Source organism: Ictidomys tridecemlineatus, chromosome 5 (genome assembly GCF_052094955.1).
Source record: "Ictidomys tridecemlineatus isolate mIctTri1 chromosome 5, mIctTri1.hap1, whole genome shotgun sequence".
Taxonomy (NCBI): domain Eukaryota; kingdom Metazoa; phylum Chordata; class Mammalia; order Rodentia; family Sciuridae; genus Ictidomys; species Ictidomys tridecemlineatus.
Window position 1 is genome coordinate 137,034,467 of NC_135481.1, and position 17,931 is coordinate 137,052,397.

Below are 17,931 nucleotides of genomic sequence, written 5' to 3' on the forward strand. Positions count from 1 at the left end.
TAGAGATGTTTTCAAGCACACAGGAGGATACAAATAGGACACCATTGTACATAGGGACTTGAGCATCTGTGATTTGGGCATTCTTGGGAGGCCCTAGACTCAATGCCCCACAGAGACTAAGGATATATAAGACAAAATTAGTGAAGTCTGTGTTGGGATTCTTCGTTTCACTGAAGCCCAACTTTCTAGGTGCTGTTTTGAGGAATCAAAAAGAAGAAGCAAATGTTTACTAGCCTGGGCTGGAAACTTTGAAAGTGGCTGTGGACCTAAAAGAATATGCTGCATATAGAAACCCACCTGAAAGCCACCCTACACCAGTAAGAGCGTAAGGGAGTCCAACGAAATCCCGATCTTTCCTATGATGGGGACTTTGATGCTTTCCTTAGAAACATCAAAATTCCAACTCTTCAAAAAACATTTGTTGCCATCGTGTATAACAAATTAGAGTAAATAAATAATTTTTTTTAAAAAAAGATATATTTACAAAAAAAAAAAAAAACCTGCTGTGCTAGGTAGGGCACCAAGCAATAGCCCAGCTGCCTAGCGGGTGAACAGGATTGTGTGCGAGAAATGTGCCTGCCTCAGTGCTGTCAGAATGGCCACTGTGCTGGGCATGGGGAGGACATAGTCCTGCCTCCAAAAAACTCAGTGCGTTAGGAACACCAGAACTCTGAGCCCTCCAGACTCTGGTGAATGGTATGTAGAATTGAGCAAGATGCCTAGAGAACACAGAGGCTTAACAGTTCATACAAAGCTCCAGGGAAGTCACCCAGAAAAAGGGAGGGGACAGTTCAACCAGTTTCTTTCATCATTCAGGATCCTGGATGTTTGTTTATTTGGACACCAGATCTCAGCAGCCCTTATAAAGAGAGGGTTGGCTGGCTTTCCCCCTGAGGTGGGCTGTGTCCAGGGTGCCAATACAGATGATATGGGGAGGGCACAGGGTCACCTGTTCCCCTCGGGATCATGTAGAATCACATGGCCTGTGATCATGCTGGCTGTCATGCTCCAGCTCCTGGTAGTCCCAGTCCCTCCAGGAAAGGAGCACCACCTCCAGGCAGCCTTCTCTGGATGCTACCACCATCTTAACAGCAGATCCTCCATTAGGCTCAGTCTCCAGCTCGGAGCCATAATAAACTGTGAATCCTCTGGGATGGGGCCCCTTATCACCCCTCTCATACTGCCCTGCCTCACCCCCACTGCTGTGGAGGATGTACCACCTACAGATGTGAATGCTCCACAGATGTCCAGCTGAATGGACTGTGCTTGTCCTTACTTAGCCCTAGGAAGATTGGTCAGTTTCCTAACGGCTAACATTCCCAGCCATTAGGAAACTGGGCCAGGTGCCCATCATTGTGCTGAGTTCTCTGCTGCTCTATCTCAATCCTCACATACCCCCACCATGCATGAAGGATCAGGCATGAAGGTTATTTCCATTCTACAGATGAAGTAACAGAGGCAGAAAAGAGAGCAAGTGCTCAGGTCACACAGACTATAAGGGGCAAGAGTTAGCTCTTGATGTGGTGGGCTCTGGATCCATTAGGCCACTATCTCCCTCAGAAGGGGCCTGAGGACAGGCAGATGGGACATGAGAGGGACATATATGAGGCTATTCCAGCCATATGACCTCCTCCTCAATTTTATGCTCACCCTTGAGGTCTTGTGCTCCCCTTCTTGGGTCAGTATCTAGGGAGACCCCTTGCGCACGTGCATACACACAAGAATGTATCCAAGATCTCTCTCCTCCCCTGCGTCAGGCCTTCTAGATGTGTTGCATTAAGACAAAGATGAGAATTTTCAATGATGAAGTTTTTAGTAGAAATGAAATTCTACTAGGGTTTGACATCAATCTTACCCCATCCCTAAGCAGACTTGAATCCTTCCAATTGAGCCATGTCATGGAGGTTTTGAGACATCTTTCCCAGTCCCTTGTTCTCTCACCCTATTCCTCCCAGAGCTGTGGAGACTCAGCCTGATATGTAGCTACATCACAAGGACTCGGCACCTTTCCTAGGCCCTGCCAGAGGGAAGCAGCCTGTTTTAGCAGTAGATTTCCACTTGGGAACAGCTCCTACTGCCTCAGAAGCCCCAGGCCTCTAGGGACCCATGACACAGGGCTTAAGCTCTTCCTTTTCACAAACTGGAAGGTTTCAGGCAATCTTGGGGAAGGATTTTATATCTTGTCTCCTGCTTTTCTTTAATAGCAAATGAATGGAAAATGCAGAAAGTCCTGTGTTCAGCAAAATCTCCCTCTATAGGAAATAGCTGGAAACCGCGTTCCAGAATGAACAGCAGGCCAGTCTAGGTGTTTCTGCAGCCTCTGGCCCTGTTATATAATGCTCCATGGTTTGGCCCAGGCAAGTGGCCACAATGGGGCTCAGCAAGACCCCTTCACTCCAGAATTCCTTGCTGCCCTGGCCTAGTCAGCCCTGGGAAAGTCCAGGCTTCCTGTGCTTAACGTTTGTCTATTTAATATGGATTCTTCCCCATTCCTGTTCATCCCTGCACCAAGCTTCTTTTTCATGGAAAAACAATGATTCCTTGATGAGCTCAGTATCGAGGCAGGCACTAAACCTGTCTGGATCTTCACTTTCCTGTGGGAGGGGTGTGGCTTCAGTGATGGGTTTTCATTTGGAGCCAACATTCCATGATTCTATGGTTTTCTCCCTTTTTGGAGACTGCAAACCAAGATTGAGGGGGAGGTTTCCAGGCAGAGCCATCAGGCCCTCTCCTAGTTAGCTGTGACTAATCCTGTCTTCTCCCCCACCTAGCAACGACATACAGGGACAAGCAAGCAAGTCCCACATGGGTTTCCTTCTTTCCTTCATTCATCCATCCATCCATTCATCCCTCCATTCATTCACTTGTTCATTCATTTGTTCCATGTATATTCATTGAGGACCCATGAGGTTTTGGAGACACAAAGGCAATGGGACATCCCCCCACACCCGAGCCCCACTGACCTTGACCTCACAAACTTGTGGGAGAAAGACAGCATGTAGATCAAGCATAAGGGCTGTGGTCCAGCAGGGGGCCGTGAGGATCAGAAGGTCCCAGAGCATCCAAGACAAATGATGCTCACTCGCTTAGGATCCAGAGTGTAGGCACGTTCATACAAGGTGCCCTGAGCACTTTGCAGGTGTCTTCTTCACTTCTCTGCCCAGACATGTCAGACAAAATCATGAAAGGCACGGAAGAAGAAGCTGGAAACAAACCCAGGAACCCTAAATGTTATCGAGCTGGTGTTTCTTACCTTGGCCATGGCCCACAAAGTGAGCAAGGCTCAGGGCTCTAAAATAAGACAGGGTGGGGAAAATACTCAGACCTCATTGTAGAATTCTAGTGCCAATGTCAGCATCAACTTCAGCCTCCTCTTGGCAGGCAAGGAAACTGAAGCATAGGTTGTTTAAGTCATCCATCCAATATTCCCCAGCTAAGAGACTGAGTTAGTGCCCAGGTCTCCTGACTCCAGTCTGGTCTCTGGCAGGCTCTGGTTCAGGCACACTACTGTAATTGCTTACATCCCCACTTCCTAGAACTTTCCCAGGGAGGTCTTAAATCAGCCTGCCTAGCCACAGCCAATGCTGCTGTGTTAGCAGACGTGGGTGAGCTCATCCCTGAGGTGGTGTGGCAGGAACATGGTGGCAGCCTGGGCTTCTGCTCTGTCTGAAACCATGGACAAAAATAGCTTGCCCGCGGTCTATTGATACCCAATACTCTATCATCAGATTAGGGAAGTCAATTAAGTGTCTGGTTTCCCCCCAGGGGCCTGGGAATTGTACAGAGGCCAAGACCAGTGGCCAACAGGAAAAGGGCCATGGTACCCCTTCCACAACTCCACCAAAGCCAGAGACTGCAGGCTGCAACTAGCTGTTCTACAGGCAGTATTAGGTGGCTCCACGGGACTGGGGACAGGCCAGCTCTTCAGTCTGAAGAATAGGCTTAGGCTCAGATTGCAGGAACATCTGGCCCTTTGGAGAATGCACAGGAAACAGTTCAGGATGGGAGGGCCCTGGAATTGCTCTGGAACTTCCTGTGGGCAAAGGGGCAGAAACAAGGGAACCAGGCTGAGTGACTGCAGCTGGTTCCAAACCAGACTTTAGGGGCATTGGTTAATGTTCAGAACAGGTCAGAGGTATGAGAGCCCAGAGGAGTGCAAAGTCCTCTCCCGCCTTATGTAAAAGGCAAGAATGTGGACCTTCTTCTCCCTGGTTTGATGCTGACCTGGGCCAACCACCAAGTGACAATATAAGACACTCCACACCTCAAGCCCTACCTGGCTACATCCAAACTGTGCCCCCTTCCCCAAGAAAGCCCAGCTCCCTAGGGGCTTTAGGTTCAGTGTAGCCCTCCTGATTGCTCAGCCAGCACTCTCCTTCCACCACTTCTTTCCTTTCTTCCTGTCATACCTTTTTTTCAGGTCACTGGGTTCCCCTGGGTGGTGGTAGCTGTGGTAGCACGGTGATATTGTGCTGAGCCAGCAGCTTTCCAACTTGAGAATCCCACATTGAAATCTCCTGGAGGGCTCATTAACACAGCTTGCTGGACTCCACCCCCTACTTCTGACTCAGCAGGTCTGGGCTGGGACCTAAGAACATGCATTTTGAACAAGTTCTTGGATGATGCTGATGCTCTTGGTCCAGGGACCTCACTTTGAGAACTGCTGTGCCAGGCAACAATTGGATGAGGACGCCAGTGACACAGACGCCCCCCCCCCCCCGCAGGAGATGATGTTCAGCCCCAACCTGAATAAGGAGATACCCAAGCAAAAGTCTTAGGGTTCCTAAACTCTTCTGCACCAGGCTTAGGGGAAAGCTGGTAAAGTCTATGGACCCTTCCCAGAATGCTGTATTTAAACGCATTTAAAACTACACGTGGGGTTACATAGGAAAACAACTATATTGAAATCCAGTTAAATCCATTGGCCCCCTAGTTAAGAATCCCTGGAGAAGGAAAGTTTGAGGAAGAGGGACCAGCAAGTGGAAATGAACTTGACAGGTTGGAGGAAAAGGTAACAGGGGGCTGACTCAACCGTGTTGGGCAGCAGAAGAAGAGGGCTAGATCATACCTTGGCCGCTGGGACTACTTTCCTGTATTTACACTGCGCTGGAAGCCATGGAGGCTGTTAGGCAGGGCAGGGCAGGGCAGATCCATGTTCTGAAAGATCACTTTGGCTGTTGAATGGAGAACGGGATGTTAGGGGGAGGGGAGGGGAAAAAAAGACCCATGAGGTGCTCCAGGTGACACACAGTGACTCACAGCAGGGAGAAGAGCCCAGAGGGAGCTTGGGGTATAACTGACTAAATTGACCTTATATGGACACTGGGCAGAGGCAAGAGAGGACAGAGAATTGGGGTTAGAGTCCACAGCTGACTCTTACTAATTCACCACGTGTCCTCGGATCAATCCCTTTCCCTCTTTTTACTCCAGACGTAAAAGAAGACGGCTGGCTGCACTAGGCTCTCCTTGTCTAGGAGTCTGTAAGGGCTCAGTGCGGACCCGGGAGAAGGTGATGCCCATGCCACGGGCGCCCCTGTGGCGGCAGAGAGGAGAGAGCCGCGTGGGACTGGGGCTGATCCCTTCCCGAAGCCTCAGCCAGGTGGCGAGGCGCCTTCGCTACGCGGCCAGCTGCGGCTGCGCAGCCTCACAGCGCCAGCCCGGGGAAGAGAGAACCCGAAGAGCTGGCGCCCTGCTTGTCGACCGGGCAGAGCGGCTGGAAAAAAGGGACGGGCAGAGGGACAGACGGCGGCAGCCGGCTCCGCGCCGCCTGCTCCGCAGGCGACCTTCCAGAGGAAGTCAGCCACCCCTCTGCCTCCGCGCGCCGGCTTGCTGAGAGCTGGGGCCCAAGCCCAGGGGAGGGGCTCCGGGGCTCCCCAACCACCCGACACCTGTTGACCCCTTGAGAGGAAAATGCTTTTCCCTCTGCAATCCCACCGCCCTTCATGCCTTGCTCATTGCAGACCTGCGACTGCGCCTGGGCGGCTTTATGATTTAGTCAATCAACAAACTTTATTGAAAAACTACTCCTTCCTGGCCCTGTGCCCCGCACCCTGGGGACTGAGCAAATCAAGACTGCGGTCCCTGTCCTGAAGAACATCCATTCTAGTGGCAGAAACGGAGATATATCGTAGCTTGAAGCAGGCACCCACTGTTTTGCAAGGTCTTTGAAACACATCTCCATTTCTTGTACTAAAGTCACAAGATAGATAGTATTATCCCCCCCCCTTTTTTTTACAGAGACAAAGACTATACACTGTAGACAAAGATAATAGGTAGATGCAAATCACATTTACAATATATAAAACGCACAAGAGGAAACTATCTTAGAATATACAAAGATCTGCAAAACCCACCAAGAAGGCTACAATTAAAAAGATTGGAAATATCAAGTGTTGGTGAGGATGGGGACCAAATGGAATATTCATAAACTCTTGGTAGGAATATGAATTAGTACAAACACTTTACAGCAAGGTTTGAGGATGCACTTCAACGCTACACACAATGTCCTGCCATGCAGCAGTCTCCTTCCCAAGGAACACAGTGCTTGTACCCACTGAAAGACACCTTCAAGAATGTTCTTAATACCAGGAATGACAATCTCATTTACTTGGGAGACTGAAGCAAAAGGATCACAAATTTGAGGCCAGCCTCAGCAATTTATGGAGTTGTCTCAAAATAAAAAATAAAAAGGGCTAGGGATGTGGCTCAGTGATATATTGCCCTGGGTTAAATCCTCAACACACACACACACACACACACACACACACACACACACACACACACAATGTCAATAGCAACGTTTTTCATGATGACCCAAACTGGAAGAAAAACAAACAAACAAATATCCATCAACAAGAAAAAAGGTAAATGTGGTACAGCCATACCACGGAACACAATACATCAATAGAAAAGGAACTACTACTATATTCAGCAACATAGACAAATGTGATTTAGATGTGATTTAGAATGAAAGAAGTCAAATACAATAGAGAACATAAGTGTGATTTCGTTTATATGAAGATTTAGATAAAGGAGATTGATTGAAGGTGACAGAGGTGAGAATAAAGGTTACCTTGAGAGGTCCCTGACTGGAGAAGACACAAGAGCCTTTGGGGGGGGGGGGTATGTTAAGCTGCTCTAAAATTTGATCTGAGTGGTGGTTGCACAGGTGCATACGTGGGTAAATTGAATCAAGCTCCACAAGGGAGATTTGTGTGCTGTGCATAGAACCTATCTTCATTCAAACACAGCAAAATAAAGAGCTCCTGCCATCCACAAGAGGAAGATAAGAAATACTAATGCTTAATGGGCACAGGGCATAAATTGGCAATTCACACAAAGACAAGTTCTAATAGCATTTGAGAAGATGCTCAATTTCATTAGTAATTAGACAAATATACACTGAAACAAGATATCATTTTACACCCATCAGATTAACAAGACAGATGGTATCATGTGTTGGCCCGGAGCATGAGGAGGTGGCGGGGGTGGGGGATGACTCTCAGTTTGGGGCCATGTTCAGAAAGTAGGCCAGGCCAGTAGCCCTAGTAATATAAAATAAGTGCACTCCTTATGACCCAGAGTCCCAACTCTCAGCTCTTGTGCAAATGAGCCAGGGGATAGGTACAATGACATATTCACTGTGGCATTATTGATGGAGCACCAAGTTAAAGGCAACTTTGGTGTCCATCAGGGAGGAGGGCAGATAAAAAAAAGTAGTGAGGACATACTATATAATGCTGTGCAGTATTCAAAGCAACAAACTTTGAATATGTGCATAGTGGTATATGTATAGTATGCACATATATGAATAAAAAAATACATGTAAGAAATAGAACTACTTTGTATACAACCAGAGATATGAAAAATTTTGCTCTATATGTGTAATAACAATTGTAATGCATTCTGCTGTCATAATAAATTGAAAAAAAAGAAACAGAACTAGATTTATAGCATAGTATCATCATGTAAGCTGAACCCCTACAACCACACACAACAGCTCTGAACATTTTTTTTCTTTTTAAGTATTACTGGGGATTGAACCCAGTGTGCTTTACCATGGAGCTATGTACCTGGCCCTTTTAATTTTGAGACAGGTCCTGCTAAATTGCCCAGGCTGGCCTCGAATTTGCAATCCTCCTACCTCAGCATCTTGGGTTGCTGTGATCACAGACATGCACCAACATGCCCAACATAGTTCTTCTACACATTTCTGAAAGTAGGTACATATTCAGAAGCATGCATTAAACATCTGTGTGCTTAAGGAGGAAGTGGGGAGGAGAATGAGAATAAAGGATGATGATGAAGGAGATAAATAAAATATGACTCAGTTCTACTTTAAGAAAGAAATGAAAATATATGTCTATACCAAGATTTATATATAGATAGCAGCTTTGTTTTTAATAAAGAAAATGTAGGGGCTGGGGATGTGGCTCAAGCAGTAGCGCGCTCGCCTGTCATGCGTGCGGCCCGGGTTCGATCCTCAGCACCACATACAAACAAAGATGTTGTGTCCGCCAATAACTAAAAAATAAATATTAAAATTCTCTCTCTTTCTCTCTCTCCCTCTCTCCCTCTCTCTTTAAAAAAAAAAAAGAAAATGTAGTGCAGACATACATTTCTTTGTCAAAAACTGGAAACCACCCAAGTGCCCCTCCACAGATAAATGGATGAACAAATTGTAGCATACTAATATAATAGATGGCTGCTCAGCAATTTAAAAAAGGCAAGAACCATTGATAAATGAAACAACACAGATGACGCTCAAAATAATATGGCAGATCCAAAAACCCAGACTTGATTCCATTTATATAATTTCTAGAAAATGCAAAATGTTCTATCATGACAGAAAGCAGATGAGTAATTGCCTCTGACATAGGGGAAGGGGAAGGGGGACTACCATGGGGAAGGAGGATGCTTTGGGGTCTCTGTTCATCATCTTTTTTTCCATTATTGATTGATTGATTGATTTTTTTTAAAAAATGGAAGCGAAATGCATTACAATTCTTATTATACATATCTGAAAAGATAGGAAAAATTGTGGTATATATGTATAATAAGATGTATGTATGTATGTTGACACTCAATTCAAGTCTTCATACATGTACTTTGGATAATGATGTCCACCACATTCCACCATCCTTGCTAATACCCTGCCCCCTCCTTTTCCCTCCCACCCCTCTGCCCTATCTAGAATTCATCTAATCCTTCCATGCTCTCCCTCCCTACCCCATTTTGATTCAGCCTCCTTATATCAGAGAAAACATTTGGCATTTGTTTTTTGGGGATTGGCTAACTTCACTTGGCATTATCTTCTCCAGCGTCATCCATTTACCTGCAAATACCATGATTTTATTCTCTTTTATTGCTGAGTAATATTCCATTGTGTATGTATGCCACATTTTTTTTATCCATTCATCCACTGAAGGGCATCTAGATTATGGTGATGGTTTCTCAGGTGTATACACCTGCCCAAGCTCATCAAATTGCACACTTTACATATGTGCAATTTATTGTATGTCAAGTGAAGCCATGAAAACATAAATAAAACCAGAGGAGGGCTTTGCCTTAACCTTGGACTACAGGGCATAATTAATCCTTTCTAAACTAAAGGATATAATTAACTTGCTGCACCCAAAATTAATAACTACCACCACCAGCAACAAGGAAAAGCAACTAAAGCCAAAATCAAGGCGTAGATGATGAAATGACCTGCCCAGGCTTCGTAGCTGAGAGCTGGCTCCTAAAGCTGCACTCTGTGACTTGGAGTTTGCATTAGTTCGAAGTTCTGCACAGGCACCTGTGTGAGGGAAATTACCTGCACTTGGTGACTTGGTGGAGACAGAGGTGGCTGTATGCACCTAACCCTTGGGCCCATTCCTGGGAAAGTCACCAGGGATTGAGAGATCAGGGGTAAGGTCCTTGTGGTTCTTGGCACTGGGACTTTGGACAGATGGTCACAGTGCTGGTTAGGGTGATGGAAGGCTTCCTGAAGGAGGTGATGCTTGAGTTCACATGAGTATTGGCCCAGAGTCAGGCTTCACTAAATGTTATCTATTTATGAACATGGTTCCCCACAGTATTAAGAGAGTGGAGTGTATGCCGCAGGGTGGAGGCGGGGCTTCCAAGGAGGAAGATCTGTGGGAGAGCCACCGAGGATTTGGCTTGGCTGTGACAGGAGAGTGAGGCAAACTACAGGAGAAGTCTTTTCAAGGCTGGTTGACATCCTCTTGAAAACACAGAGACATGGGACAGTTTGGGGACAGGGCGGTAGTAGAAGGGATAGAGAATACCAAAAGCTGCCCCGGCTGGGCAGTTTGGTCTGGAGCTTCCAATGGCTGATCTGGAGTCTCAAGATGGACCTTGACTAGGTGTCCCTGACCCTCAGCTCTAATCTGTCAAGAAGGAGTGTCCTTCCAGGGTCTCTTTGCCTGCTTGATACAATCAATACACAAGAGTCCCTTCTCTTGCCTCCTTTCTTTCCCGGAATTTATAGATTCTGTGCCAAGAGTCTATAAGAGGCCCACCCTTCCACAGAGCCACTGTCCCTAGCAGCCATGACGGAGAGGTCAGGAAGTGCTAGGCAAGGCCAGGTGGACCCTGAGTCCCAGGAAGTTTCCGGCAAAGCTAATGCGGATGGGAATCCCCTCGGCCAGGTGGAGGGAGAGGCTGTTCCTGGTGGCTGGTCATGAAAAAGTCTCCTTGTGAGGCCTCTGGGGGAGAGAGTATTTATTTGATTTCCTGAGCTGAGTGAACAGTGCATTGTGCCGCCCGGTTGAGGGGGCTCTGTGTGGCCAGGGAAGGATTACGACTCCTTCCCAGGTATGTGAAATAAAGAGGCCCCATTCAGCCAGGACTGCACTGCCCACAGGCAGCCCCAGGCCCCTGTGTTGTCCGGGGAGAAACCTGGTTTGCCTCCCAGCCCCTCTGTCTCCCTGAGGTGCAGGGCCTGGGTCTGTGTGTATGGAGGGGGGAGGGTGGTCCTTTCAGACCCATTTCCTGAGGGGACTCTGCTCACCTTCAGGTAGTGTCCTTGGGGCTGTGCACTTAGTGGGAGAAGCTGGTCAGGAGGCTTGAAGTGGGACACAAGGGGGCCTTTTGGCCCAGGTTCTGCATTTTCCCAGGGCCTCACATTTGGGCTTCTGTTGCTACTTTTGAAAGGATATTACACCCAGCCACAGAGGTGGGCAGGAGGAACCCTTCAGCTGACAACTCTAATTCATGTTTATTGCTGGGCCCCGTCACCTGGGGGCTTCTGGATGAATAGTTAGTAATCCTCAGAATTATTTTGTGACTAGCATGATTGTTTCATTATGTTTAGTGTGAGTGTGGGGGTGGGGGTGGGGGTAAGTGTTAATTTGTTTATAGGAAATGTTCTAAATGCACTCCAATTTGTGTAACCCTATATGGCATTTCTTTATTCTTCAGGACTCTGGGGTTTTCTGGACCCATGAGGGCTCTTGGCAGAAGGAGCCTTGTCTTGAGCTCGCCTGGGCACAAGGAGTGGCGACACCCAGGCAGGGAGCCTGAGCCTCCAGCAGCCTGGGGCCCATGGAGGAGCTGCATCCTGGCCAGGTATCCCCGTGAGTAGGCTGAGAGGCAGGGGAAGGGGTCCCTCCTAGGCGATCAGGCACTTGTTAGGGAACATGAAGTTAAGACCTGCTGGGCAGTTCCCTGTCTCTCCTGGGTACCAGGCTCCTTGGCCAAGCGTGTGCCTTCTACTGGACTTGCCACCACCCCTGGCTGCCAGCCCCTGCTACTTCACCTTCGTCCTCACCCTCAGGTACACTGTCCTCACACTGTCTGCTGCGCTCTACTTCTGACTTGGAGTTTGAGAGACTAGGAAACCCAGAGTCCTGGCTGCCATCTAAGTGAGAACCTAGCTCCCTGTAGCTATCCTGTCCCCAGGCTGGCCCTGCTGCTAACTCCAGCTCTGCGTCCACCTCATGGAGTGACCCTGAAGTCACTGAGGCTTGGTTTTCCCATTTGCAAATGGGGGACTGCCTTGGTTAGTCTTTGAGGACCTCTCAGTTCAGATTTTCTGTGAACCTAGGAATGTGGATATAGATTCAACAGGTGACAGACTGAAAAGTTGACATGGACACCTGGTCCTTTTGGGATGTGTTTCAATGCTGCCTAAAAGGTGTTCTCTCCTGGGCATTTAATCTATGCATAGAGGAGAGTAAAGATGTTTAGCCAATTTGGAGCCCCCATCCTGTCCCCTCTTTGAAAAGAACCATAGAAGGAGACTGGATGCTGGCACTTGGAGCAAGGAGTGGTGGGACATGAGGCTATGGACGGAGGGTGTTGGGAGTGGCTGTATGGTGTGAGGATGGGCTCTGCTCTCAGGGGTCCTGAGTTTCCAACTCTCTGTTATAAAAATAGGGTCCAATTTCAGAAGATGGCTCAACATACCACAGGAGAGGCCACCCTCCCGGGGGAACAGGAATGCCATTTGCTCCCCACCAAGGCCCTCTAATAACCCAGAACTTGCTTTTGACCATGATCTTCTTGTACTCACTGGTGACAGGAAAGTAGGCAGTCTGCAAGAGGCCAGATCCCCCAGGCTGGGCCTGGTTTACGTGGCTGAGGTCTCCGCCAGCAGCCGAGCTGAGATGTGGCATTATCCTGGCCTTGGGGGATCGAGCTCGGGCATTCCCAGAACATGATTTCCTCAACCCAGAGTAAGTGGAGTGTGCTAGGAAGTGGAGTGTGCTGAAGGATAGATTCATGGAGGGAGGGAGGGATGAACAGATAAAAGTAACCTGATCTGAGTGACGAATCCCCAATGCCTTTTTCTGGATGACTAACTTATGTAATCAAGAAGGGAGGCTAAATTTTATCTCTGTGTTTTGCCTGATGGCCACCATGGGAGGCTGCCGGCTGGGGTTGTGTGGAGGAAATGGAGCTTTGGCTTGGAGGAGCTGGGGCTCCGGCAAGGACAACTGGGCCTGAGAACAGTGGAAGGAGAGCCAAGGGAAAACACCTGGCTCGCAGCTGGAGCTCATCCAGGTGGGGATGTAGATTTGGAAATTTCAAACATAGCAATGATAGTGGAGGTGAAAGAAAAGAACTGAGAGCAGAGCCTTGGGATGCTCATGGTGACGGAGCTGAGAAAGTAGAGTCGGTGCAGAGAGAAGTGGATAGTTTCCTAGCAACCAAGGGAGGAGAACACTTCTTTTTTCTTTTCCTTTTCATTGACACATAATCATTGTGATAATTTACAGGGTACAATGTGATAGTTTCATGCATATACACAATGTGAAATGATCAAATCAGGGTAGTTAGCATTTTCCTCTCCTTAAACATGTATCATTTCTTTGTGTTGGGAATCTTCAAACTCCTCCCTTTTAGTTTTTCACAAAATATATGAGTCGCTGTGAACCATAGTCACCCTGCTATGCTATAGAAGCTAGCATTTACTCCTATCTGGTGATGTTTTAGTACCTGTTACTAGACTTCTGTCTACCCCCCTGCCCATTCCTACTGAAATATATGTTCCTAGTCCCGTGTCTACCAAACCAATCTACTCTACTGCTATGGAATCTTGTGGAGCACAAAGAACAGTAAAGCTGAGGAGAGCAAATTGGTTGACTCTCTGCTGATCCCAAGAGAGCATTTTGGAAGACCAGGGGCAAGGGGCCCTCCGGACTGAGGAGTCGGGAAGGAACTGTGCGCACCCTTGGGGGAGAAACTGAGAAGGCTTTTGCCTCTAGCTTATCCACTGTGTTTTCAGTGGTGAAACATCAATTCTACACTGCTAGCACATTCCTCAGCAACAGCCATGTCACCGGCAATGTCTAAAAAGGATTCTGTCTGGATAGGATCCCCTGAAATGGAGCATGTGCTCTGTCAAGTACCATCTACTCACTTAGTACTGACAGCAAGGTGCTTTGGAAAGCGCTCCATACCATGAGTCAGATCTGATTTCTGGCTCTGGATCTAGTGCTAACTAACTGGATTCTTGCAGCTTGATAATTAAACCAGAAATCTTCATCCATGCACCAATACGTTCTTACCATCCCTTATTTTGCATTACTATTCATTTTGGACTGCCCCTCAACATTACCTTACACATAGTAGCTGCTCAATAAGTACACTAGCTGAGGGGATGGAGAGATGAACAACTGAGTGATAATACAAATTCTGGAGCCAGGTTGCCTATCCATAAACCAAGGGATCCAAAGTCAAACTTTCCTAAGTTTCCTTCCACCTCAAATCTGTATAGCTACACTTTTTTGATTATAAGCAGAATTCTTCCAAAGTTTCTTAGAACCAGCACACCTGGGCCAGTTAGTTTTTTGTAGATGATTCTACTTATTATCGTTGATGATAAAGACTGACTATGATCATTGATAGGATTTTAGAAGATCAATACTAAGCATGTGTTGAATGGAAAAGGAATAATTTCCAATTGTACTCAGATTTTCTAGAAACACATTTCAAGGATATGTAACCTACAGTTCTCATGGTAGACAACATGCCACCGTGGTTGTCAATTGCTCAAAGATCATCCCTGATGACAGAACAGGATGTGTTCCCGTGGCCAGTTTCTGGTGTGACATCTGCATGAGGCTTTGCCGTTCTGGCTTGAAACTTGTCCTTCCATCTGTCAGCCCGTCAACCCAGCACTCGGAAGTTATCAAACCAGGGCCCTGCCACAGTGTAACAGAGAAGCTGACAATTTGGAAAATGCCCAGGGACCAGTGGCGAGGATGGTGAAGGGTCTGGAAATGTCATCAAGAAAAAGCAGTTATAAGAATCAAGGGTGTTATTCGTCAGAGGAGAGAGACATGTTGGCTGCTGCTGAATATTTAAAAGAGTTGTAACAAGGGTGTTGTCCAAGTTCACTCAGGCTAGAATTTTTTTTTCCCCCTGCCTGGGCCTCCTGAGAACAGACCTGCCACTGGTGGATGTTAGTTGCAGAGAGGCCAAATCCAGCTCAGTCTAAGAACTTAAGATTGTTTTCCAGCTGAGTTAAAAGAACATAGAATCCGCTGCCCGATGAAGTAGGGGAAAATGACCAGCACCAGGGTTGGATGAGGTGACCTCTCAGGTTTCTTTCAATGTGGAGATCCCAGAATCCTAAATCATTGAGCACACTGATAGAAAGGCAAAGCGCCTTGCTTTGTCAATTTAGAAACTGGCTGCTGGTCTTCACTGAGGTTCCTCTCATTCCTGGCTGGTCTCCTCTAAACACATTTTTCTATTCTGTGGTTTTGGCCTCCCAGCTGAAATGACTATAAGCCTCTCTCCTCTCTGTCTTAAAAAAGAGATTTCCCCCCTGCCCTTTCCTAATAAAGAGCTTAGGAGGTCTCATGAAGACTGTACTCAAATGCAAAAATTCCATAAGAAATAAAAACAAACAAACAATAAACATTCAAACCAAAATTATATGACAGTGAAGGCCAAACTCCCAGAATTCAGTTTGTCTGGCTTTCCAGAAAATAGAGCTTTTGCTGTCTTCAGGATCTCTTCAGGAACAATGAATTTGCCTGACTCAAGATTGGACACACTAAATTCAAGTCTGAGAAGGGGTAGGTGGGAGCCCTCCAAACTCCAGACTCCAGAAGGTGGATGGAGAGGGAGAAACATGGTCTCCATGGAAACCGAGGGCTCCAAGCAACAACCTCCCTTCCACCTGTGGCCAAGTCTTCCAACAGCCACTGGGCCTGGGTTTGCAAGGTTGGGGCCTCCTATCTGGTGGTTGATGACATCAGTGGAGCCTCTGATTGAGTGATTTTCTTGGATCTATGCAGAGAGTGTGGCCCATAAAGTAGAAATTAATGTATCAGCTGCAAGGCTTAAATAAGAACTGATTCACAATCACTTTATTTGTGACAACATCACTATGAACCAGAAGTGGCCCTCGGCTCCCCCCAATCAGGACTCCATTGGGTTTTCTTTTCATAGTGGCATGAGCTGTCAGAGCCAGAAGGGCTCCTTGTGACTGGCCAACCCCCTCATTTTACAGATGAGGTTTGCGTTTGAAGCTCAGTTCCAAGAGGGCTTGGCATGCAACAGGAAAGTGTTAACATTTTCCAGAAACAGCCCTCGATCTCGGCTGAAGGCTACTTTAACATGAAAGCCCACGTCTTGTTTCAATTAGCTCTGGTGCAATGGGTTCCATGACTGAGGAAAGGGGTGAGCCAGGCGGAGGAAGTGATGTCACCAGAGACCCCAGGTAAAATGCACAGAACAAGACAGCAGTGGCCAGACGAGCCCTCCCTCCCTTAGCCGGAGGAGGGAGAGGTGGGGCTCTGACTTATGTAGCAGCTGGTTCTAGGTGGCAGCTACGGTCACCAGGGGCCACTACAGGAGAGACACCTAAGTGACGCCACTGGAGATGGAAGCATCTCTCCATCGTGTTAGGTCCAAACACAAGGGCGCCGCCTACTGGCTATGGGAATCCAGAGCGCACCCTGTTTGGATCCACACACAAGGCAACTGTATCTAGCAGCATTTGTTGGGTCTCTTTTCCAGGGGCTTGAGTAGTTTGAAGAGGGATCCTTCTCTCCAGCCGCAATCCCCAGACCTACCCACTTCATCACCATTGGCTCCTCCACCTGTTGCATCTTTCCGGGAAACTGGAATCTACCACAAGAATAGATGTCACAAAGGCAGGCTCAAATCCCCCGTGATCCCCGCACTTGCTATAAACTAACCCCAAGACCCAGCCCCATAGGTTTCTTTTCTGTGTGCCTGTGGTGTGTGTTGGGGGCAGGGAGGAGGAAATGAGGGGAACTGTGCTGACAATTGCAGGTCTGTTCAGAAGCCCAGAGGAAAAAGTTAGCACAGACTAAGTAGGAGAAAGAATATTTCAGGGTTTCCAAGAATACTTAAATAATTGCTGCTATTCCAGCCCTCAGATTGGTGGTTTGTTTGAGTAATAACTCTGGCATGAGTCCTTTATACCACACGTTGTCCCAGAGGCCCGGCTGGCTCTACCATGTCTGCAAGGGCTATCCCAAGGGTGCATGGGGGTTCTGGGGCACTCCACAGTGAAGCAACGGAACAAAAAGTTGGGCTATAAGGCAAGGCAGTGGAGGTGACATTTCACTCTTGAGGGACATGTCTGCGGGATCACAAGCTTGGAGAATTTCAAAGCCATAGAAGTTTTCCATGAGATCTTTTCTGAGGCATAAATTTTCTACCATCCAAGTGCCTGACCTATCTTATTACCCAATCAGATGTCAGTGCATAGAAAGAGGCTACAATGTCATTATTTGGGCGTACTCTCACCTTGCATTCAGTTTTACTGGTCCGAGCTGGATGCTGAGTGCTTGTGAGATATCATTGTATCTGCAGAGGGGCTGAGTGTGCATTGTCTTCGTATATGAAGTTTGCAGTTGTGGCCATGATTCACCCAGGTACCTCTTCCCAACACATGCCAGGATGTCAGCTCCCCAGAGAATGGAGGGTCTTTTCTGAGGCTCCCAGAAGTGCAAAAATAGCAGCTGGTTCTAGGGCCACTACAGGAGAGACACCTCCAGGCCAGGTTCTAGTCCTGACTCTGCCATTGTGCCCTCGTGCAAGTTACTAATCCCAATGAGAAAGGTAAGAGCTGGAGTCAGCCTCAAATGTTGCAGGTTGTGACTCATTAGCTAGTGGTCATGGAATCAATTCAGGTGCCGTCAATACTGAGGGACCTGCAGGCAGGCAGCAGCCAGCATACCCCAGTGAAATTTGATGCAAAGCAAGAGTGTCCCCAAGTACCTCATTTAATTTTCATGACAATCCTTCCAATTGTCGAGCTATTGTAAGCATCCTATTTTTTAACAAATTGAGTCTGAGGCTCAGAGAAGTTAAGTACAGCCCCAAATTCCATAGTCAGAATTTAAATCTGATCCAAGAGCCTACACTTAGAAATTCTGCATGCCACTATCCCTCTCTTCCTGGACTGCACTTTTCTTAAGGAAGTCCTTCCTGTCT

The 17,931-nt window shown here is 47.4% G+C and overlaps 1 long non-coding RNA gene across 1 annotated transcript in view; it reads right to left on the reverse strand.

The window, feature by feature from the left end:
* Nucleotides 1-5,285, reverse strand: part of LOC144378009 (uncharacterized) — a 29,508-nt gene extending 24,223 nt beyond the window's left edge. The window contains exons 1-2 of the long non-coding RNA XR_013439434.1: nucleotides 5,069-5,285; nucleotides 2,964-3,203 (exon numbers count right to left, since the gene is read on the reverse strand). This is a non-coding gene — a long non-coding RNA (uncharacterized LOC144378009). The remainder of the gene's footprint in view (nucleotides 1-2,963; nucleotides 3,204-5,068) is intronic.
* Nucleotides 5,286-17,931: the final 12,646 nt, after the last annotated feature.